Below are 23,166 nucleotides of genomic sequence, written 5' to 3'. Positions count from 1 at the left end.
CTGGACATGGTAGTGCATTCCTTTAATCCCAGTGGGAGGCAGAGGCAGGTGGGTCTCTCTGAGTTTGAGGCCAGCTAGAGTTTCACAGTGAAACCCTGTCTCAAAAAACCAAAAAAAGGGCAGGCAGTAGTGGCGCACACCTTTTTTTTTTTTTTTTTTTTTTTTTTTTGGTTTTTCAAGACAGGGTTTCTCTGTGTAGCTTTGCGCCTTTCCTGGATCTCACTCTGTAGTCCAGGCTGGCCTCGAACTCACAGAGATCCACCTGGCTCTGCCTCCCGAGTGCTGGGATTAAAGGCGTGCGCCACCACCGCCCGGCATGGCGCACACCTTTAATCCCAGCACTTGGGAGGCAGAGGCAGGAGGATCTCTGTGAGTTCGAGGCCAGCCTGGTCTACAAAGCAAGTTCCAGAACAGGCACCAAAACTACACAGAACAAAAAACAAACAAAAAAGACAATGGTCATTTATAAATACCCATAATGTACTAACAGCATAATGTACTTAATATATAATGCCAGGAAAAAAAATGGGAGGCAGGTTTACATTGGAAAAAAAGAAAGAATTTAAAGACTGCCCAGTGACCATTCTGCTTCCTCTTGCGACACAGAGGAAGAAACATGTTTCCTTTATTTATTTGTTTGTTTGTTTGTTTATTATGTATACAGTATGCCTGTGTGTCAGAAGAGGGCACCAGATCTCACTATTGATGGTTGTGAGTCACCATTTGGTTGCTGGGAATTGAACTCAGGACCTTTGGAAGAGCAGCCAGTGCTCTTAACCTCTGAGCCATCTCTCCAGCCCCATGTTTCCTTTCTTACTAAAGCCTTTGGAATTCCAGGAAAATCTCCCATCTTTTTTGGTACAACCTAAGAGTTACCAAGTTAAAAGAAAAACTTCAAAAAAAAAACCTTAGCCCTTAATCATACTTCTTATACTTAACAATAAAAAGCTGTTCAATTTTTTAAAAAACCTATTTTATCTGTAATAAAAGCTGCTTTGTAATTTCAACTAGAAAGTGTTTGTGGAGCACGACGGTACCTGCTTACAATCCCACCACTGCCACTAAAGGCAGGAGAGACCCAGGCTCAAAACAAACAGAGCGACTCACTCCCTCCCTTAATCTCAGAACTTGAGGCAGAAACAAGTGGGTCTCTGTGAGCTCCAGGCCACCAGGGTTACATAGTGAGACCCTATCTCAAAAATAAACTAATCAATCAAAGGAAGGAAGGAAAGAAGCAAAAAGAAGGGGAGGGGCAGGCCAAAGCAAGAGAAAGTCAAGGCTAAGGCTCGGGACAACCCACCACTAAATCGCAATCACACTAGTCCCGTGAGAAAAGATGCAAGCCTAGATCCAGCCACAGTTCTACCTTAACATAAAAACATGACAGGGGCTGGAGAAGGGACTCAGTGGATAAAGGTACCTTCTACCAAGCCTGAACACCCACAGTTCAGTCCTGGAGCCAGCACAGCATGAGAAGAGAATCAGCACCTACAGGTTGTCCTCTGACCTCCATGAGCGCACCCACACACAAAAATAAATGAAATATAAAATAAATACGAAAATTAGCCTGACCAGGAGCCACGTTAGATTCCCCATATGATGAAAAGACTGACATTCCCCTTAATGAAAATCAGTGACTGTTATAAACCTCAACTGTGCTGCTTAAAGAGAGGAAAGCTGACGTGCTTGTCCCCAGCGTTCCGCCAACTCCCCAGGAAACAACTGTGATCACACGGGCATCACTCTCCTGCTGCCGTTTCCTAGCTCTGCGTGGTCGTGATGTTTCTTTATTCCACTGAATTTTCAAAGCAACTAAACCAGAGTAACGGACCTAACACATGACTTTATCACTCTCCTTCAGATGCAAAATGTTCTTAACAGCACATGCTTATATTATGCAAGGTTTCACATTGACCCAACTCCTTCCCGAACTGAAGAGTGTACCCACATTCTCTACACCCTTCCCTTCTCCCCCTCCATGAGGAAAACATTAGCTCCCCCTCCACCACCGATCTCTTTTCACTTGAGGATTTTCAGAGATAACCACATGGCGTCTTCAACCAAAAAACGAAAGAAATCACACCTTTTACTCCAGTCAACCTCTTGCTTCTATCTGACTTGGGTCTCTGATTCCACCCCCAACACCAGGTCGGCGCAGTCAGCTTCTCCCAGCCTCGGAGGAAGCACACTGTTTTGGCCACAAATCAGGTGATACCAACTGCCCAGGCAGTGTGCTTTTTTCCTTAGTTACCATATTCCTGATTTAAACCTGACAGACATGATCTTCAAACTGCTCTGGAAACACACACAGGCACTGCTCACTAAAGCCACTGCTCACAACCTTGGGAAACGCAGGCACACACCCATCCCAAGTCCTACCTGCAGTTAGCTACACTTTTCCCTCAAGGCTCTACAAACAAGCCCTGCCTTACCCATTCAGGAACAGCAAGGAAAATGCCTTCCACAGAAGCAAAGGCCCAGACAAACGTTAGCCCACCCGAGAGGTCACCAATGCTGGGCCCTCGTGCCCTCTCTAACGGGGCTCTCTCTCCCCTCCTCCACTGGAAGCACAGGCAAGGGAGGCCTCCCTCCTGTGCTTTTTTCCAGCTCTTGGGTAAAGATCTTCCATATTAACACACCCTGGCCCAGAATAAAGACTGGTCCTGATCTTTCCCTTTTCCGGACTCCACCCCCAGTCTTCCTACTGTTAACTCAAAGAAGTCACCAGGCAAGACCTCTCCCCAGGCACTTCCTCCCTCGAGTCAAATGTCAAAGGATGTCTGTCCCTTTGGGCTTGGTTTTTCGGTCAGTCCTCCAGTGAACCTCGTCCTTCTCTTTCTATCACCAGACCTGTTAGCAAAGAGAGCTCCCAGCCTTACCTGACAACTCAGGACTTGGCCCCTTGTCCCATGTCCTTGCTGTCTCTGGCTGAACCTCAACATAGGTAAATACCACAACCTCCCAGCCCTTGGCAATCCACTCTCCAGAAAACCCAGTCTAAGAATTTGGGAAAGGAGAGAATGACAAAGTGTTTTATATTCCAGACACAGTAATGGAAACAGGCTTCTACACATCTGCCAGACCTAAGTAGCTGAATAGTATACAGTGTATACCCCGAAAATTAAAAAAGAAAAAGAAAAAAAATCAAGCCAGGCGTTGGTGGCACAGGCCTTTAATAGCACTTGGGAGGCAGAGGCAAGTGGATCTCTGTTGAGTTTGAGGCCACCCTGGTCTACAGAATGAGTTCCAAGACAACCAGGGCTACATAGAGAAACCCTGTCTTGGAAAACAAGCAAACAAAAATCAATCAAGAATGAGTAGGAGAGGGAACCCTGGCTGTATCACAAGTGACTAGCATGACCCCAGTAGAGTGATCAAGCCACCTGGAAAACCAACCCCTGACTGTACTCCAGGAGGCGACAAAGGGGACCCAGTACAGATGCTGTCCTCTGGTTGGTGGAAAACTAGTGAAATTTGAATAAAGGCCGGAGTATAGCTAGCAGGACTATACAATGACATTCTTCTGCTGTTACTAAATGTACTATAATTAATACAAGACACTTTGGGGTAAACTGAGTAAAGGATACAATGGAAACTTGTTTATTTGTTTTTTGAGACAAGGTTTCCCTATAACAGTCCTGGCTGTCCTGGAACTCACTCTGTAGACCAGGCTGGCCTTGAACTCACCAGAGATCTGCCTACCTCTCCGTGCACCATCCCCACCCGGCTGGAAACTCTAATTTTACAACTTTTCTATAAGTAAAAATTATTCTAAAATTAAAAAAACAAAAGTCCCAGCCTGCAAAGATCTGAAGCATGATTGCAAACTCTAGGCCAGTCTGGGCTACAACAGACCCTAGCTCAAACAGAAACCTCTAGGCTGTGTGATCTGGCTGCACTACACACTATAACCAGCTGGTGACTAGGGTGGTCCCCTAACACCTCCCGGAATGTCTCTGGGTTCAGCAGACTTTGGATCTCTGTGATGAAGACAAGAAAGACTTAGTTCTGCACACAGTGTGTTTTAGTCCACAATCCTGCACTCCATTCACTCTGGGTCCTTGGCGGCAGAAGCATGTTGAAGAGGCTACCTACCTCTCGGTACCTAGGAGGCCGAGGGAGGAGGCCTGCATTAGTGGGCTCTCCCCTTCCTCCTCTCACTTCACCTGTGATTCCTACCTCAAGACGCTGCTGCCCAGTCAGTCTTCTCTGGAAACTCCCCCAGAGACATACGCAGAGGTTGCTAAGCACTTCTCAACTCCAGTCACACTGACCATCAAAACAGCAACACAAGCGTCTTCTCAACAAGTACATCCAAAGTACATCCTGTCACTGAACACAAGCTGCACATTCCTAATCTGGAAACTCAAATTATGAAATGCTCTCAACCCCAAAGCGTTGAGCATCATACATACACTGCAAGTTCTTTTGGAGTTCTGTGATTTGGGGATTTTAAGATTAGGAATATAACAGCTTAGATTGCAAGGGTCGGAGGATTCTTCCCCACGTGGTAGGAGAAACTTTAGGATACTGAAGGACTCACCCCTGCTGGGGCACTCTTCAGAGGTGTAGGGAAACCTCAGGAGGGTACTAGCTGGAGTAACTAGGTCATTGGGGTGTGTCCTTGAGAGGACAAGACAGCCTCTTTGTCTGCTTCCTAGTCACAATGGGGTTAGAGATTTGCCCCAATGCCTCCTGTCGTAAAGTCCCTCCTCCTCCTCATAGGCCGGAACTAATAGGGTCCGGACAGAAAAACCTCTTAAACCACAAGCCAAAACAAGCCTTGTTCCTATTCCGTGGGTTTCTCGGGTATTTCATCAAGCAGTACAGAGCTGACTAACTCGGGTGTCCACCAGCAAAGTTCACATGGGCATTACAGAACCCAAGGACTTCCAGAGTTTGAAATACGTCTGATGTCAGATACTTGAGACAGGGATATTCACCTTACATCACTACTGCAGAAGGACAGCAGTGTCTCAGTTAGAAAAGGCTGGAGTAGAGCAGTGCCTAGCCTGGGGTGGGGTGGGGGGGTGGGAGGCGTGTGACCTCCAATGCCACTCAAAACAACTTGAAGAGATGAATTCAAAGTGTGCGCATGTTCTCTCGTCCCTGTTCAGACTGCCCCTGATCTTTCTGGCTGCTTATAGCCTTTCTGCAGAATTCTATCTTCCAGGAATGCTTTCCTCCTGCAGTTTAACACCACCACCAGAGGCCTGTTTAGTTTTAACTAACTTCCTGGAAACTTGCTCTCTCCCACTCCCAAGATCTGTTCAGTCTCCTAGCTACCTCTCTCTCCTGTTCAAAGGCAACCTCTGCACCCTACACGTCACAACAATCTCACAGGCTCTCACACCTTTCTGTGGTCAGCCCTAGCTCTAACCAAGAGCCATGCTACCAACAGCCAGTTTGACATTATACCACACTCTCTTGCTCACATCAGCAGCTCTTGTGGACCCCAAACCCGCTCCCCCTTCAAGCCCTACTTGTGCTTTGCCAGTGACGTTTACCTTCTCTAGGAAACACCTGAGCCCTCAGGCAGGCTTTCGGGAACTAGCGCGGTTCTGCTTCTGAAGGACGTTTCGAGGTTTTCACAAAGACACAGAGATTACAAGAGCGATGCTGACTTCTTCTGAGTTCATCAGCTTTCATTTACAGCCTCTATTATGCTACTGAACATTATGAATCTCCCTGAGAGGAATGCCAACAGCTCCCTGATGTGGGCTGCACTGTCAGCCATCTCTTCAGACCCATAAACACAAATGCCAAAATGACTTCACAAGAGGCTACAAAAATGTTCGCTGCTGCCAGTGTACATCAGTTATTTTCAGTGCATCTTGAAGCCCAACCTACAAATACTGATTAGCTAATGCCGAAGGCCACAAAGGACGCCTTATATTTCAATTTCCATATCATTATTTGTTTAAACTTGGGCTGGCAAGATGGCTCAGTGGGTAAAGGCATTCGCCCTGCAAGTCTGAGGACCTGAATCCAATGCCCAGACGCCACATGTAGAAAGAGAGAACCAAATCCTGCAAATTGTCCTTGGACGTCCACACCCCACATAAAATCAAAAAATGAATAAATAAATGTAGTTCTTGTAAAAGTTAAAACTTTCTCCTTGCCTTGGCTTACTAGCTGTATGAGGATTACTTGTTCAGGGAATGAACCCGATGCATTTCCGCTTCCTTCATTCTGTGGTTCTACAGAGAGTACCAGTCTACACTGCCATCACCTCTCAGAGGAGTGCAGCCTCGAGCATCTGCAGACAAACCCTAGGGAAGGGAATGAACGTTGAATGGCCCAGCTACCAATGCATCACAGGCAGGTGGAGGGCACGGTACCCCTTCCAGGAAGAGTCCACTCCAGGACCCGCTTCGCTCCTTGAGTTCCTGACCAAATTTTTTTTTTTTTTTTGGTTTTTTTTTTGGTTTTTTGAAACAAGGTTTCTCTGTATAGCTTTGGAGCCTGTCCTGGAACTCACTCTGTAGACCAGGCTGGCTGGCCTTGAACTCACAGAGATCCACCTGCTTCTGCCTGTGATTAAAGGCGTACACCACTACCGCCCAGCTCTGACCAAATTTTTTTACTTAAAACAATAAGGATTTTTTTTTTTTTGGAAGATAAACTGGGCATGGTAGCCCACACTGTAATCCCAGAACTAAGGTGGCTATGGCAAAATGAAAGTTTGAGGCTAACCTGGGCCACACAGCAAGACTCTGTCCCTAAACAAGTAAGTAAATAAACAAGGGGGCTAAAAAAGATGGTTCAGTGGTCAAGAGCAGGCCGCTCTTACAGAGAACTCTGAGCACATGGCAGCTAATGACCGTCTGTGACTCCATTTTCACAAGATCCAACTTCTGACCTCCACACACAGGCACCAGGCACACACGGGACCCGTATGTATACACGTGCAGGCAAACACACACACACACACACACACACACACACACACACACACACACACACACACACGGTAAAAATAAACAACAGGGTGACTGTAACTGGAATACAGAGATGGGTGACGGTCTTTGAAGGAACCTGTGATGATCAAACACATACACAAAAGACAGCAAACACACACCCAAACAGTAAAGACCAGTGGTCAGAGAATCTCAGGGCCGCTACCCTTTTCATCCATACCATAAGCACAGAAAGGCCCAGGCCTACAGTCAGGACCACATCCTAGAGCACGACTGCCATGGCTGTGATCTGGAAATGAGGCCAGGGGAATGTCCATGTGAGCCTCAGCAGGGATCAGAAAGAGGCCGCAACACAAAGGACCAGAGAATGGATGAGGATGCTCAGGCAGTGGGCCCAGCAGAGCTCCCGTCTCTGCAGCCCCTGAACCACGATTAAAGCACAATTCACAGAGGCGTATTCCTCCAGGATAGTCAAACGTCCCACAAGCTGCAGTAACAGGCACACATGTGCACAGACACACATGCAGGCAATATACTCACTCACATTTTATAGAGTACTTAAACACACCACCTCCCGAATTAAAAAAAAAAAAAAAAAAAAAAACCTACATAGAGAACACAAAAGGCAACAGCGGCTTAGAGCCCCGGGATGCAGGAAGAAGCCGTGCGCCCACGTGACCTGAGTGACTGAAGAAGCAGAATGAAAGTCGATGAGGAGAGACTAGCTCAGAAGGTCAAAGGGCACAAGGGGCAGGCACACTGTGCAAGCCTGACCAGCTGACCTGCGCTCAACCCCTTGAGCCCATGGTGAAAAAGAGAGAACTGGCTTTCTGAAGCTGTTCTCTGTAGTCCGCTGACCCACCCACCCACGGCACAGACACACATATGGACATCACAATCACAAACAATAATAATTTTTTAAAGTGGACTTATCTCCTGTGCAGAATTACAAGCCTGTGGAAGAACTTAGGTTCCATACCCAGCACTATCAAAAAATAAAAACAAACCACTAGGCACAGTAGTGATAGCCTTAAATACTGGCATCCAGGAGGCAGAGGCTCTGAGTTCAAGGCCAGCTTGGTCTACAAAGCAAGTTCCAAGCCAGCCAGGGCTACACAGTGAAACCCTGTCTCAAAGATAAAACAAGAAACAAACAAAACTACCAATAAATAAATAACATAAATAATGAAACCCACTTACAGAAAACAGCTACCCACTTATCTTCCCAAAAGTTCAGTATAGAAAGAGGAAAAAGGGGGAAGGGGGAATTTTACAGTGTAGATACCTGTCAACACTACCTTGCAAGGCCACCAAGGTCACCATCAAGTAGGACAAGTCATGTTTACAGTGTGCTTGGGTAAGAATGGCACATTATCTCCCAGAAGCACAGTGTCTAGCCTGAGCATCAGACAAATGCCACCAAGGGACACTCACAAAATCCCTGACCGTTCCTCAAAACTGTCAGGGTCATCAAATTGGGCAAGCCCAGAGGAGCCTGCAGAGATTTGAGATTGGACAGCTCCAGAAACCAAAAGGACATGAGGTTAAAAATAAAGGAAATCCACAGAAGGCATGGACTTTGGTTAACTCTTAAGCAATATGGGTGTTATAAATAGTTAGGCGAGGGAGCTTGAAAGAGCAAGGACCTCTAGGTCGAGCAAAGTTAAAACCACAACATTCTTTCCCAAGAATGGTGGGCAAAAGGCCATGGAAATAAGCAGCCACGTCTAAAGCCAGGCCTAGCTGCACTGTGTGTCTGCAAAGCTGTGGAAGGGGACATGTGGGCAAGAGTTCACAGCAGCCTTGACTAAATAAACACACAGTGAGTTCAAGGTCAGCTGATGCAACATGAAACCTTGTCTCAAAAGATTAACGGAGGCCAGGTATGGAAGGCAGAGGCAGGCCACTAGCTAGCTCTCTGTGAGTTTGAGGCCACCCTGGTCTACATACCAAGTTCCTTCCAGGCCATCCAGGGCTCTGTCTTTAAAAAAAAAAAACAAGTTAAAGGAATGGGACTGGAGAGATGGCTCAGTGGTTAAGAACACTGCTGCTTTTACTCTTTCAGAGAACCTAGGATTTAATTCCCAGAACCCACATGGTGGCTTACAACTATCTGTATGGAACTTCAGTCCCAGGGATCAGATGCTGTCTTCTGATTTCCTCAGGTACCAAGCACATATATAGTACACAGACATAAATGAAAGCAAAACACCAACACTCCCACATACACACACACACACACACACACACACACACACACACACACCTTTAACCAAGGGAAGCAGTGGAAAGGAGATAGGAAAGGAAAATGAAGGGAGAGAGGGGAAGGCAGAGAAGACAGAGAAAAATGGTTTCCAAACTGTCTAAGTAACAGCTGCTTGGTTTTGCATCTCCTCTTACCAATATGATACCTCAGGGTCAGAAACAGAGAGGAATGAACGCACGGGTTCCTTTCTTGTTCCTCCTGAAACCCTATAAAATAGTAAAAGTATTTGTAAAGATATGAACAAGGGGTTGACAAGATGGCTCAGGAGTTAAGAGCTGCTCTTCCAGAGGACCTGGTTCAATTCCCAGCACCCACATGCAGCTCACAACGGTCTGAAGCTCTAGTTCCAGTACATCAGATGACCTCTCTGGCCTCCAACGGCACCATACATGAACACAGTTCATAGACGTACACGCAAGCAAGATACATATACTTTAAAATGTTGTTGCTGTTTAAAGATATAAACAAGGCTGGGTGTGGCAGCACACGCCCTTAATCCCAGCACTCAGGAGGTAGCATGTGGATCTCTGTGAGTCCAAGGTCATCCTGGTCTATACAGCAAGTAAGTTCCAGACCAGCCAGGCCTTACATAATGAGAACCTGTTTCAAAAAACAAAAACAAAATAAAATAGAAAAATATAAACAAGTAATCAGGGGCTGTGTATAGCTTAGGGGCACAGCACTTACCAATTATGTGAGGTTCTATTCCCAGCACCACAAGAAATAAAAATAATAAGTAATTTTTTAAGTAATTGTTTAGGGGCAGGGCCTTGGGAGAACCAGTGGCAGTGAAAAGCACAGGTTTTCTTCATGAGGTAATCATCAAAATGTCCTATTATTGACCACAGTGATGAAGAATGTGCTGAAAACCACTGAACACACACTTTAATGATTTATTGTATAGTATGTGAATTAAGTCTAAGCAAGTGTAATCGGAATATGTTCTAGGTGCTGAATGCCATGGTAATAAAATGGAGTCATGAGCATGGGTAACGCGTGGGAAGAGATCAGGAAGCACCTGCTTCACCCCAGCCAGAGCTCAGAGAGGCGGCACAGGTAGAGGATGCTGAGTCTCTGATCTCCCAGAGGAAAACAGAGCATGGAAGGAAGTGAGTGGGGCTGAGAGCTGGGCTGGATGGAAGGGACTCCACTAGGCAGCCCATTCCTACACCCATGCACAGAGAGGGGGACCTCTTTAGGCCACCAAAGCCAAGGTGGCCCTACCAGAGAAAGATATGAGAAAGAACATGGAAAGTCACCGTCCATTTCCTCCACAAAAGCCAAATTGTAGGTTGCATGGCAGGAATCTAAAATGTCTCCTAGGTCCTAGGAGGCACAGGTCTGGTGAAGAGACCCTAGGTCTTCCAGGTGGGAGGGGCCAGTTCCTGGGGAACCACAGAGAAGCCCCCCACCACAGGACAGGCCCCGCCCGCCCGCCCGCCCGCCCGCCCGCCCGCAGGTGTAGCTCCCAGCAGGTTTTCACAGATCAACAGGAGGGAGCGTCCAGTGAAAATGAGATGGGAATTAATGAAAAGCAAAAGGCAGGAAAAAGAAGGGAACAAACATGGCTCCAAGGTGTTGATCACCACTGCAACCAACAGTACCCTGGAGAAAACAGGAGCTATGAAGGAACCTCTAGAAATAAGTATTCATAACGAAATAAAAGATAAAAGGGTGGGGTGGGCGTGAGGACAGGGGCAGAGAAACCAAGGTCTCTCAGAGAGAAGAGAAATATGGACAGTGTAGTGGTTTGAATGAAATGTCCCCCATAAGCTCTGACACTTAGTGACACTGTTTGGAGAGGCTCAGATGTGGCCTCGTTGGAAGAAATACATCACTAAGGGTAGGTTTTGAAAGTTTAAAGGACTCCATCATTTTGAGTTAGCTCCCCACTTCCTGTGTGTGATTCAAGATGAGTCCTTGGCTCTCAGCTTCCAACCCCAGGCTGCCTGTTACAATGTTTCCCCATCCTGTGAGGATGATGGACTCTTATCCTTCTGGAGCTATAAGCCCCACCCAAACAAACCTTTCCTTTTATAAGCTGCCTTGGTCGTGATGTTTCATCAAGGAATAGAAAAGTAAATAACACAGACAATACGGGGAAAAATAAGTGGCCAGTGGTGGTGGAGCACGCCTTTAATCCCAGCACTTGGAGGCAGAGGCAGGTGAATCTCCACAAGGCCAGCCTGGTCTACAGAGTGAGTTCCAGAATAGCCAGGGTTGTTACACAGAGAAACCCTATCTCCAAAAAAAAAAAAAAAAAAAATGCATGAAAATCAACAATTGAATACAGCTAGCTTAGAGTATTCTAGAAAATAAAAAGTACAGGAAGTTAGATATCACAGAAATTAATTAAAAGAATAGCTTCCCAGCCAAAGCCAACTTGAAGAATAGCTTCCCAGCCAAAGCCAAGATGGTGCTGTTTGTCTGGAATCTCCAGTTCTCTCTCCAAACCCCACCCTCTCAGAGAAACACCCAGAAAGCCCAGATTCCGCATTCTGGGCCATGGCGGCGGCTCCTCCCCTAGGCTACTAGCTGCTCAAGACCCAGTCTACCATGATGGGCACAAACCCAGCTTGTGGAGGATGCATCATAGCCCCCAATCGCCACATGAACTTTTTAATTCAGCTTGTTCTGGCTTACTGTGTTGGTGGAGAAACCTACTATGGGGTACAGAATACCTATTAGGTACCACCAGAGAAGATGCAGGAGGCCCAACAACATGGGAGCTTCAGATAAGCAGCCTTTGTATTAAGTGTGTCCCCTAGTTCATTTGGACATCTTGTATTCTTCATCTGTGTGTGTGTGGGGGGGCGCAAAACAGCTTGACCACACAGCTGCCATGACAGGCTTACTGGCAGGTAATACAGGGTCCCCAGGAAAAGCCATAAGCTGACCTCACCCAGGGAGGGCCAGCATCTGAGGGGAAAGTACCTGACATTCTAAACATTTCGTTCCATTATAAGATATCACCAGGTGTCCTTTAGCCCAAGCACACACCCAATTCCCTTTTACCAAGATGCACCTTGTCAATCAGGGTCCTGAACGCTGATCTCCTCACCTGAAACCCCTACTATGATAAAAACTCCACCCTGCCTTGGCTCTGCACTCTCCGAACTTACTGCTGCCTTGAACACACATGGAAGGTCCAAGCTTGAGCTTGAATAAAGGCTCTGCTTTTACACATGGGATTTGGTGTCCGCGGTGGTCTTCTGGGTGTCCCCACTATCTGGGCATAACAATCTGCACAACCTGGCAACCTGAAGCTCAGCAACAAAGCAACACAGCACATGTCACAGCCCTCGCTGGCCCAGACTTGTCCCGCACACAGCTGGAAGGGGTGTCTGGTGTCATCAAGTTGTCCCCACAACCAAGCACACATGGAAACTTTGCCCAAAGAGATCCTCACACCCCACCCATGCTCTGGGCAATCCATCCATCTCAAGCTCAGTTTACTCTATTTGTCCAATTCTGTTTTTTATTGGGGCGGGGTTTTGGGGGGCAATTTGTTTGGGGGGGGGTATTTTGTTTGTTTTGCTTTTGAGACAGAGTGTCATGTAGCCCTGCTGGACTGGAGCTCAGCATGTAGAAGGCAGCTGGGGGTGGAGCACAAAATGGGGAAAACACGGGAAGTTATCCGGATGGAGAATAGCTATCCAGGCTCCCTGGAAAGCTTCGGCTCAGACCCCAGTGCTCTCAGGGGCCTGCCCAGCTGATCCCACTGCCATTCCAGCTCATGGGAATCCAGGCATGCTGGCCAAGCCTAAGTTAGACACTGTAGTCGGACACTGGCGTGGAGGGAGCTGCTTGGAAAGGCATTTTAGTCCCGAGTGGACACCAGGCCCAGGCAACAGAGCATGATTTAAACCTTTTAAATATTTAGGTATATGGTATATACCTTTTAAATATTTAAATGTCTGTTTTAAATATTTAATTTCACCGTTTAAATATTTAGCCATCTGCTCTCCATTTGTGCTCTTGCCCCAGGTCATAAGACCAAGCTGGCAGGGAGACTATAGCTATCATTGTCCCTGTGACTCTTACTTAATGCATCAGGCAGAGGAGGCCTCTTATTCCAGGACACACAGTAGGAGACAGAGGACAGTGTCCAGGTCCTCCTCATCAGTCCAGGCTTACGACATGGACATCAAAACCAAGTCCAAACAGAAGAATGACAAGTCAATAACAAAACAGACCAAAAACTTCACACTCACTACCTATGGGGATTATGAATGGAACGTTTTATTCATTTTTTAATATCCATACATGCATTATTCCTACCCAAAAAAAAGTGTTGAAAAGATACCTAACAAGCTTAACTTTTGTGTCTTCCTTCCATGTAAAACACTTAAAGATTAAAAGACTGCTCTTGAGTCTCATTCATCCAAAACACAAATGCAAATCCAACCTGTGAATAATTCACCCCTATAACTCCCTGAGCATCTGAGTGTTGTCTCAAAACTGACAACAAATTCTGTTATTTGTCAGACAATGTTAAGTACCTGACACACCTCAGAAATAGAGATTTTAGGTTGCAAAATCAAATTTCATGAATATGTAGAACAGATATATATACCGCCCCCTTCAAGGCATTTACAACCCATTTACCGAGTGACGGGGTTGGGGGGGTTATAAAGGGAAGGAGGTGGGAAGGGAGGGAAAGCTGTAAGATCGAAGTGTTTTACCTTACTTATATCCCAGATAAACTGCATAGTTTAGAAATCATCTATTAGTTCAGACACAGGAGTACACTGGTGTTAAACTTTCCAAATCTAAAGCCCACATAATGAAATGTTAATAAGAATCCCTTTTAGACCAAGCCCAAATCAAAGGGGAAATCCAACCTAGAGAATTTGTGTAGCTGCTCAAGTCCTAGGGGAAAAGCAGAAAGGAAAGAGAAAAAAACCTTACAACCGAAGACCTGATCCTAGAACAAAGGCCAGGCTGCCAGCCCTGGATCACCCAGCACCGAGGTCTCTTCCCTCACAATTTTGCTTTGTCATGCCCATCATCTGCTGCATGTGGCAGCCTCCTCCTCCCATCTAGAGCCTGTGACATCACCACCAGACTAGTTGCAGGTGCAGGAGCAGACTAGCTGCTCCAGGTCCTTTCAATTTACTTATGCTTTAAATACTGATATAAAGCATGCATCAGCGTCATTTTTTATTATTGTTAAATACCTTTAGAAGAGGTATTTAACTTGAGGTGGTTTACAGCCAAATCAGTGAGGAACAAAAGAAAAGCACAGGAAGGGCTCTGTAAAGCCATATTCCCACCGAGGTCAAAGGGCACAGGTCGATGGATGGGGAGGTGGGTGGATATGGCATATGCCCCAACACTCTTTGCCTCCCTACCTTTTCATCCCAGATACAGGTGGAGTCTAGCTGGTTACAGGAACCCCCAGAGGCTCAGGGAGGAGAAGGAGAAGGGAGGGTGACGGACTGTTTAGTTCAATACGGTCTGTTTGTTAATATGACAAAAAAAAAGTTTATTGTGAGTAACTTGTATCACATAATTGAACTATATTCTTATGAATGGATAAATATCATGAATATTATGCAATGTATATTTGACTACAATAAAAAAATTTTTTTTAAACTGGGCTGGGGCTGTATCTCAGCAATACAGCACTTGTTAACTGTTCAAGGTTCTGGGTTCAATCCTCAGCATTGCAAAAATCTAAAAAGAAGCCTGATGGTGGTGGTGCACACACCTTTAATCCCAGCACTCTGGAGGCAGAGGCAGGTGGATCTCTGAGTTCAAGCCCATCTTAGACTACAGAGCAGTTCCAGGACAGCCAAACCTACACAGAGAAACCCTGTCTCAAAAAAAAAAAAAAAAAGTTTAATAAAAAACCAAACAAAAAACCACTAAGTGGGACCATGTGTAGTGGCAAACCCCTTCAGCACTCAGGAGGCAGAGACCAGTGGATTCTTTAAGTTTGAGGCCGCCCTGGTCTACATAGCAAGTTCCCGGCCAGCCACAGCTACACAATAAGACTGTCTTAAAATAAAAAAGTAAATATATAAACAGAAAACAGCCAGGACTAGAGACATAGCTCAGTGATAGCTCATTTGCCTCACACGGGAGGAACTCGTTTCCATCCTTAACAACACAAAAAATAAAGAGGGCCGTGTTTTGCCAACCACAGTGGCACGAACTTGCAACTTAGCACTGAGAAGGCTGCGGCAGATGGACAGAGAGTTCAAAAGCAGCTGTGCCACACGGAGCAACCCTATGCAAAAAACCCTAAAACCCAAAACCACCACTGACACGTGAGACAGAAGGGGGAGGTCGGCTTACACTGGATTAACACTGAGGACTGCAGGAGCGACGGGTGCAGACCCACAGTGGGGTGATACCTGGAAAGCATGAGGCCCCCCAGATCTGACTGCCTAACACACAAAAAAGAAGGAAGGAAGGAAAGACGTTAGAAACACATGCTGACATATGCACAGGGGAGAGCGGAAGAGACACAGGGGGCCAACCTCAGGCCAGAGTCAGCACCACCCACCACGTCACCTGCTAGTTCCAAAGTGTCTCCTATATACAGGCACTGAGGGGCCAAGGCCCAGGGTTTCAACTGGATTTTTTAGCACAAGATTTCCTCAATCTTCTTCTTCTTCTCCTCCTCCTCCTTCTCCTCTTTCTCAGATTTATTTTAGTTTGTGTGTAGGGGCCTGAGTATGTTTGTGTGCCATGTGTATGCAGGTACCCTCAGAGGTCAGAAGAGGACATAGGATCCCCAGTAACAGGAGTCAGAGGCAGTTGTGAGCTGCTTGACGCAGATGCTGGGAACTGGACCCAGGTCATTTACAAGAGCAGCAAGTGCTTTTACCTGCTGAGCCGTCTCTCCCCAGCCCTGCAGCCTCTGCCTTCTTAATGCTCTTGCCTAAGTCTTCTTCCCACGCGCTCTGGATCTTCTACTGTGTCAATGTGCAGTCTGCTGGGCAGAAAAGAGCTGGGGGGTGAGATGTTTAGCAAATCTATCTGACCTTTCACTCCTAAGGGCATCTCAGGGTAAGCTGTGCTTTGGAAGTGTGCTGGCTAGTTTTATGTCAACTTGACACAGGCTAGTCATTTGAGAGATGGGAATCTCTATTAAGAAAATGCCTCTATAAGACTGGGCTGCAGGCAAGGCTGTTCGGCATTTTCACTAGTGATTGATGGGGAAGGGCCCAGCCTATTGTGGGTAAGGCCACCCCTGGGCAGATGGTCCTGGGTTCTATAAGAAAGCAGGCTGAGCAAGCCATGATGAGCAAGTGTAAGCAGCACCCCTCCGTGGCCTCTGCATCAGCTCCTGTCTCTGGAATCCTGCCCTGCTTGAGTTCCTGTCCTGACTTCCTTCAGTGATGGACAGTGCTATGGAGGAGTAGCCAAATCAACTCTTTCCTCCCCGACTTGCTTCAGGTCAGGTGTTTCATCACAGCAACAGTGACCTAACAAGGACAGGGGCATACCACCTTCCAGACAGGTCTGCTAGTCTGCAGTCAAGTCTCCAGGAGAAGACCTGGCTACCGCTCAGCAGTGAGGCACCGATACCTTCTGTGTCTGGCACCCCATGGATAGGCCAAGGTGTGCACGCGGTATGGGTCAAACCACACAACCACTTATAGAGAGACCCATCAGAAGCCTCTGCCAATGGCCTCAAGCCATGCAGACAGAGGGAGAAGGAAGGGGAAGGCAATTTCTTTGACATGCACAAGTCCTTTTCTCCGATACTGAGTTATAGAACACTTAAAAGGCCACAAACTCCTAGGATTCAAGGGGTTATCAAAACCTTGGAATATATGTTAATTTATAAAATACCCCAAGTAAGGAACAAAACTGAACTAGGAAAAAAAAAAAACCCAAAAAACAGATAGTAGGCCAGCTCTGTTTATAAAATTCCAAGGAAATAAATAAGTAAATAAAAAAATAAATAAATAAAAAAATAAAATAAAATTCCAAGGAATGCCTGAAAACCTACCAAGGAGTTAGCTTCTAATGAAAAGGTAAGAAGGAGATCAAAGCTCCAACAGGGGTCTAGATTAGACACAGAGGTCAGGCAGTGGTGCCACACACCTTTAATCCTAGCACTCTATCACTCGGGGTGCAAAGATCTGTGAGTTCAAGGCCACACTGGGCTACATGAGACTGATCCAGTACAGGAGAGAAACAGCCAGGCAGTGGTGGCACACACCTTTAATCCCAGCACTTGAGATCTCATGCCTTTGTTTGGGAAGCACACATGTCTTTAATCCCAGGAAATAATATGACAGAGCAGAGAAAGGTATATAAGGCGTGAGGAAACAGGAACTCACTCTCTTTAGGCTGAGGATTTCGTAGAGGTAAGAACTAGTGGCTGGCTGTTCTGCATCCGTGATCTTTCAGCTTTCACTCTGATATCTGGCTCTGGGTTTTTTATTAAAAGACCATCTAAGATTTGAACAACAGGGGTCAATGATTTTGGGAAGGAATAAGGAGGCTGGTATGCCTACACCCACAAGATACACCTGTAATACCCAGAACAAGCAAGGGGTTCCTGGCTGGAGCAGTAAGAACAGTACTCATCATTCTACTATTTAAACTCCTGGACAGAAGGAATTCTTTCCATTCTCAATGGCAAGATGAAAATCACATGTGTATACTTCTGCGCACAGGGCTAGGCGGGTATAGTAAACACCTGTAGTCTAGCACTCAGGAGGTCACAGAGAAAAGCTAGCCTAGTCTACACAGTGAGTTTCGGGCCAGTCAGGACGATACAGCAAAGAAGAAAAATAAATCAACAGTGAAGACTGAGGGGCTGAGAGGCCAGACCAGGCCAGCAGAGCACCAAGCAGGCGCTGAGAGACAGACTGCTGAGCACTTTCCTCCTCTGTGTTGGAGTCTAACGGGGTTCCTCTACCTACTCCCAAAGACTGCAGTCACAGGCCAGGAAAAGCCACCTAGCCCAAGGAACATTTTCTTTTTTGGTTTTCCAAGACAGGCTTTCTCTGTGAAACAGCCCTGGCTGTCTTAGAACTCACTCTCTAGACCAGGCTGGCCTCGAACTCACAGAGATCCTGGCTTTGCCTCCCAAGTGCTGGGATTAAAGGCGTGTGCCACCACCGCCCAGCACATTTTCTTAGTGTTCCTGAAGGACCAGAAAATTCAGGTATCACCCAAGGGATTTACAGTTAGGTAAAGGCAGGAGTCATTCTCCCCATGGAATCACAGCTCTCTGGCTTATGCCACCAACAGCACGAGGCAAACCCTTCAGACATACACAAAATATCATTTCACAAACCATTTCACAGGTGGCGTTAGGTCAAGCAATATCAATATATTTAGTAGTAAGCACTTGGGCCCAAAACTGGATGTAGTTTCCCGATTACCTCATTTCTAAAAGCTAATCATTAACTTAATAACAGGGAAATGGTCGCTGGTGTCTAAAGCAGCCCACAGAAACTTCTAATTATTGGGGGTTTTTTCCTCTTTGAAGTACAAATCAGAAAGTGCTGAGTCGATAAGCGGCGATGACATGCTTGCAGTTATCTGGCAAGCCTGCCCCTTACGATGCCATGTGCATGGAGCACCACAAAAACCACGAGCCACGCGTCACCCTCTCCCCCGCCTGCGGCAGGACCCAAATCCTACCTCTTTATTCTGCTGCAGCCAGGGTGCCCCTGCCCCCGTTTAGGCCCACCTAGCCAACGACCACAGCTGTTCTGTTAGTCTACTCTCAATTCAACACCCATGTAGCACTGTAGGAGGGAGCTTAACTCACCCATTCATTGAAATGGACCGACTCTCTTCCACTGTAATTGTGGGCTATGTTCCTTACCAATACTCTAAAGCCCAGCAAAAGGCCTGGGGGATGCTAATTCACGTGAGAGAAGCTCTGGTAACATCTGGGATAGAGAGCTTTGACCATACATGAGCGTAAATATGCATGCCTACGGAACTCTCAACATCACAAGCTCCGTGTTGTTGCTTTGTACTTAAAACAGGGTCTCTCTCCATTTCAGAGCCTAGCCTCAGATCAAATGCAGTCCTCCCAGCTCAGCCCCCCGAGTGCTAGAATTACATCACAACCACTTTGACATGTCAACAATGTGTCACAGGCACAGTTCGGATGTCAGAATGCTTCACCATGCCGTCCACACCCTTCCATGGGGATCCGAAACCTGCAGTTACCTGAGAGCACCTGGTAGACTCAGAGCCTGAGCCTTTTCAAAGAACCCCAAGGAACCTTTCCTCAGAGTCCTTCTAAAAGTAAGAACGTGTCAAAAAACAACCTTTAGCAAACAGTGCTGGCTTTCACACATTTGCTTTAAAATCCAGATTTATACTTTTAACTCGCCTGATAAAAAGAAAGATTGGGAAAATAGATACATTAAAATACTTAGCTCACCCGTAAATCATGACCTTTAAGGATAAGGAAATAGCTTAGTGGTTGGGCGTTTGCCTAGCATGCATGAGGACCTGAGTTTAAAATCCCAGCATTGGCCGGGCGGTGGTGGCACACGCCTTTAATCCCAGCACTCGGGAGGCAGAGCCAGGCGGATCTCTGTGAGTTCGAGGCCAGCCTGGGCTACCAAGTAAGTCCCAGGAAAGGCGCAAAGCTACACAGAGAAACCCTGTCTCGAAAAACCAAAAAAAAAAAAAAAAAAAAAATTCCCGGATCACACCAAAAACCAAACAAACAAATCCAACACTTATGCTTAGCATGTCTCAAGGAACAGCTTGAAGAAAGCCATCCCAAGGGACAGTGTGCTCTGGACTTCAGAGTGAAAAGGGTGGCCTATGGGAAGTAGAGCCTTCTCCCTCCTCAAGATCTTAGCCAGAGGGAAATGTCCTAAATAATGAACTACGTCTAAGTCAAGGAAAGCTTGACAGAAGGGTTGGGTTTCATCACGAGTAGCAGGAAAGGGGCGAGTGTGGGAATGGCAGCTAGCCTTTTAAGGTATCTCTAGTCAAACTGATGCCCAATAGGAAACTCTTTAAAACATTTTCAAAAGTAGACCATGACACATATTTTCGTTTTTGTTTTTTGAAACAAGGTCTCTCTACATAGCTCTGTCCCTGAACTCACTCTGTAGACCAGGCTGGCCTCAAACTCACAGAGATCTGCCTGCCTCTGCCTCCCGAGTGCTGGGATTAAAGGCATGCACCACTGTACCCAATTTGAGACATATTTTTAAGCTTGGCTGTAAAGCATGATTCACTTTATCTGTGATTTTTTTCCATGTTCAAAAGCACAGGAGTCCTGGGTCCCTTTTAAAGGGAAAGAGAGGAGCCATTTAGCTCGTGGGAAGAGGGGAGGGGAAGGGAAGGAAGAGGGGAAAGACAAGTTGGAGGACAGGGGCTCACAGAACAGTAGCTGGAAGTCTTAAGAAATGATTCAATGGACGTAAGACTACTTGCTGTATGAGCATGAGGACTCGGGTTCAAATCCTCAAAACTTTCCCCCTGGGAAAAGTCACATGTGCTTGTTCTCATGTCTGTAACCCTAGTGCCACGGAGGGCAGGGACGGGAGAATCGCTGTGGCTTTATGGCCGCTAGCCTAGATTCAGTGAGAGAGCCTGCCGCTCCACTACCACCTCCACCACACACACCCCCTCTCTCTCTCACACACACACACACCAAGGGAAGGAAGAGAATGACAGAGCAGGGCACAGTCACAGTGATGTGCTTGGCACACACAAATGATGGTGATGTCGCTCTGTATGCTGTAAATATGTTGCTCTGATTGGTTGATAAATAAAATGCTGATTGGCCAGGAGCCAGGCAGGAAGTATAGGCGGGATAAGCAGAGAGGAGAATTCTGGGAAGAGGACTGAATCAGGAGACGCCAGCCCACCATCTAGGGAGCAGCGTGTAATGGCACACAGGTAAAGCCACGGAACACGTGGCAACATATTGATTAACAGAAATGGGCTGAATTTAAGTGTAAGAGCTAGTCTTAAATGGCCGAGCAGCAGTTTGTAAATAATATAAGCTTCTGTGTGTTTACTTGGATCTGAATGGCTGCAGACCAGGCAGGACACATGAAAACTTCGGCCACACACAAATGATCATACAGCACACACATACACAGTTTGTTTTTTGTTTTGTTTTGGTTTGGTTTGGTTTTTCGAGACAGGGTTTCTCTGTGTAGCTTTGCGCCTTTCCTGGAACTCACTCTGTTGCCCAAGCTGGCCTTGAACTCACAGAGATCCGCCTGCCTCTGCCTTCCAAGTGCTGGGATTAAAGGCATGCGCCACCACCGCCCGGCCATCATACACAGTTTTTTGAAACCCAGTGCCTGGCAGCTTGTTTCCCTATCTTAGATCTTAAATTTCTCACAATCATTACTGCAGACCTAGAGACCTGCTGATAGACCTCAGCTACATATTAAAGTCAAAACCAAGCAATCCTCAAGAGCCACACATCGGGCGCAAAGAGAACACTAGCTCCCACAACTGTCCACTGACCGCCACACGCATGCAGTGGCGTGTGTGCACCTACGCACATACACAAATAAACCCTATAGCTTTCAAACCAACTTTTAAAGAGCCAAGAATAACCTGGGTTCATAAACAGAATGACTACCCTTGGGTAGAAGGAAAGCAAATGCTTGGATGGCCCAGGTGCTGGCAGTTAAGAGGGACAGGAACTTAATTTAGCTAGCACATTGCCTTTCTTATGGACCTGCTTCACTTCTGGAACAATTTCCTTTTAAGGAAAATGTACCAGTTAATATAAGTGCTGTTTTGTTTTGTTTTTTCTAACTGCATTTTACAGAAGCTATAAGGGATGTGGAGACATGCTACACGGATAAACAACTTGCTGGAGCTGGGGTCCACAAGTGCCTCTTTCCTCGTGGTAGCCATGGTGACTTCATCCACCTCTACCTAGCTTTCAACTCAAAGGCACTAACTACTAAGCAGGTCTACCTAGTATGCTTGGGAAAGACAGGAAAAATTAGGATCCTCCACACACTGAAGCAAGAAAACAAAACTCTAAATGAAAAGTTAATTTCATATTAAATTTTAAAAATCAGAAATTGTGTAGCAGAGAGACTAGAGTTCATTTACTATTCTTTCACATGGAGTCTATTGATTTAAAATTTGACTTTGATTTGTAGTTTCTAAAAGGCACATCCAAGTCTCAAAATGCTTGATTTCCCTCTAATGAGCCGCCCTGTGGCTTCCCCCAGACTCTGCTTACAGAAAATACTCTGCGGGGGCTGTGTGCTATTAGCCAACTAAGTTGGTTTCTTTTAAAATATTCCATTTTCAACATTATATCAGAGCATACACTCCTTTACAGAAAGACACAAAGTCCTGTTCTTTCTATTGTCTCAAAGTAGACTAGCAGTGCAGAGATAATTAAAAACCAAGCATTGACCAATCAGAGGCTTTGAAGGAGGCCTTCCAAGCTCTGGCCTCAAAGAAAGCCATCTGCATATTATTTCTACTTCCCACCAGCCCCAGGGGAACTCAGGGATAAAGCTTTCCCCAGCCTGGGGCCTCAGTCACTTCCTCAGGAAGTGGTACAACCACAGCAGCTCCCCAAGCCTGGTCTCCAACACCAGGACCCAGAAACCTGGGAACCACAGCAGCGGTCCTGAGCAGGCCTGCCTGAGCAGACTGCGGGAATTCGGCATTGCTGGCCCTGGGTCACAGCCCAGGTGGAAGAGGATAGGTCCTACACAGTTCCCTTCCCTTCAGACCACAGCACCCACCCAAAGCCCATGAGTGGCAGGGTCAGCACCGTGCTGACATGTTTTCTTTCTCTGCTGCATTCAGAAATAGAACTGCGCTGACTGGCTTTGAGACAGAGGTTCTTGAACAGGCAATATCTACTCACTGAAGAAACAGTGTCCCAAAATACCTAGCCAGTGTTTTCCTGTAGAAACAATGAATTTAAAGGGTAAGATTTCCCTCAGGTTAGCACTTCAAGGGGAACAGTATGCAAGAAAAACTCAAATACAGCATTAAGAATTTACAGCTGAGGAGTGAGAGACGGCGCAG

The 23,166-nt window shown here is 46.4% G+C and overlaps 1 protein-coding gene across 21 annotated transcripts in view; it reads right to left on the bottom strand.

Moving 5' to 3' along the window:
* Positions 1-23,166, bottom strand: part of Znf532 (zinc finger protein 532) — a 113,544-nt gene that overhangs the window by 68,544 nt on the left and 21,834 nt on the right. The window contains exon 3 of one of the 21 annotated variants that reach the window (XM_052742338.1): positions 9,321-9,392. The exons of the other annotated variants lie outside the window; for them this stretch is intronic. The gene's annotated coding sequence lies outside the window, so the exon portion shown is untranslated. The remainder of the gene's footprint in view (positions 1-9,320; positions 9,393-23,166) is intronic. 21 annotated transcript variants of the gene reach the window in all.

This window comes from Peromyscus californicus, unplaced genomic scaffold (genome assembly GCF_007827085.1).
Source record: "Peromyscus californicus insignis strain IS unplaced genomic scaffold, ASM782708v3 Scaffold_17__1_contigs__length_78620276, whole genome shotgun sequence".
NCBI classification, from domain to species: domain Eukaryota; kingdom Metazoa; phylum Chordata; class Mammalia; order Rodentia; family Cricetidae; genus Peromyscus; species Peromyscus californicus.
This window is presented reverse-complemented; position numbering and strand designations above follow the sequence as displayed.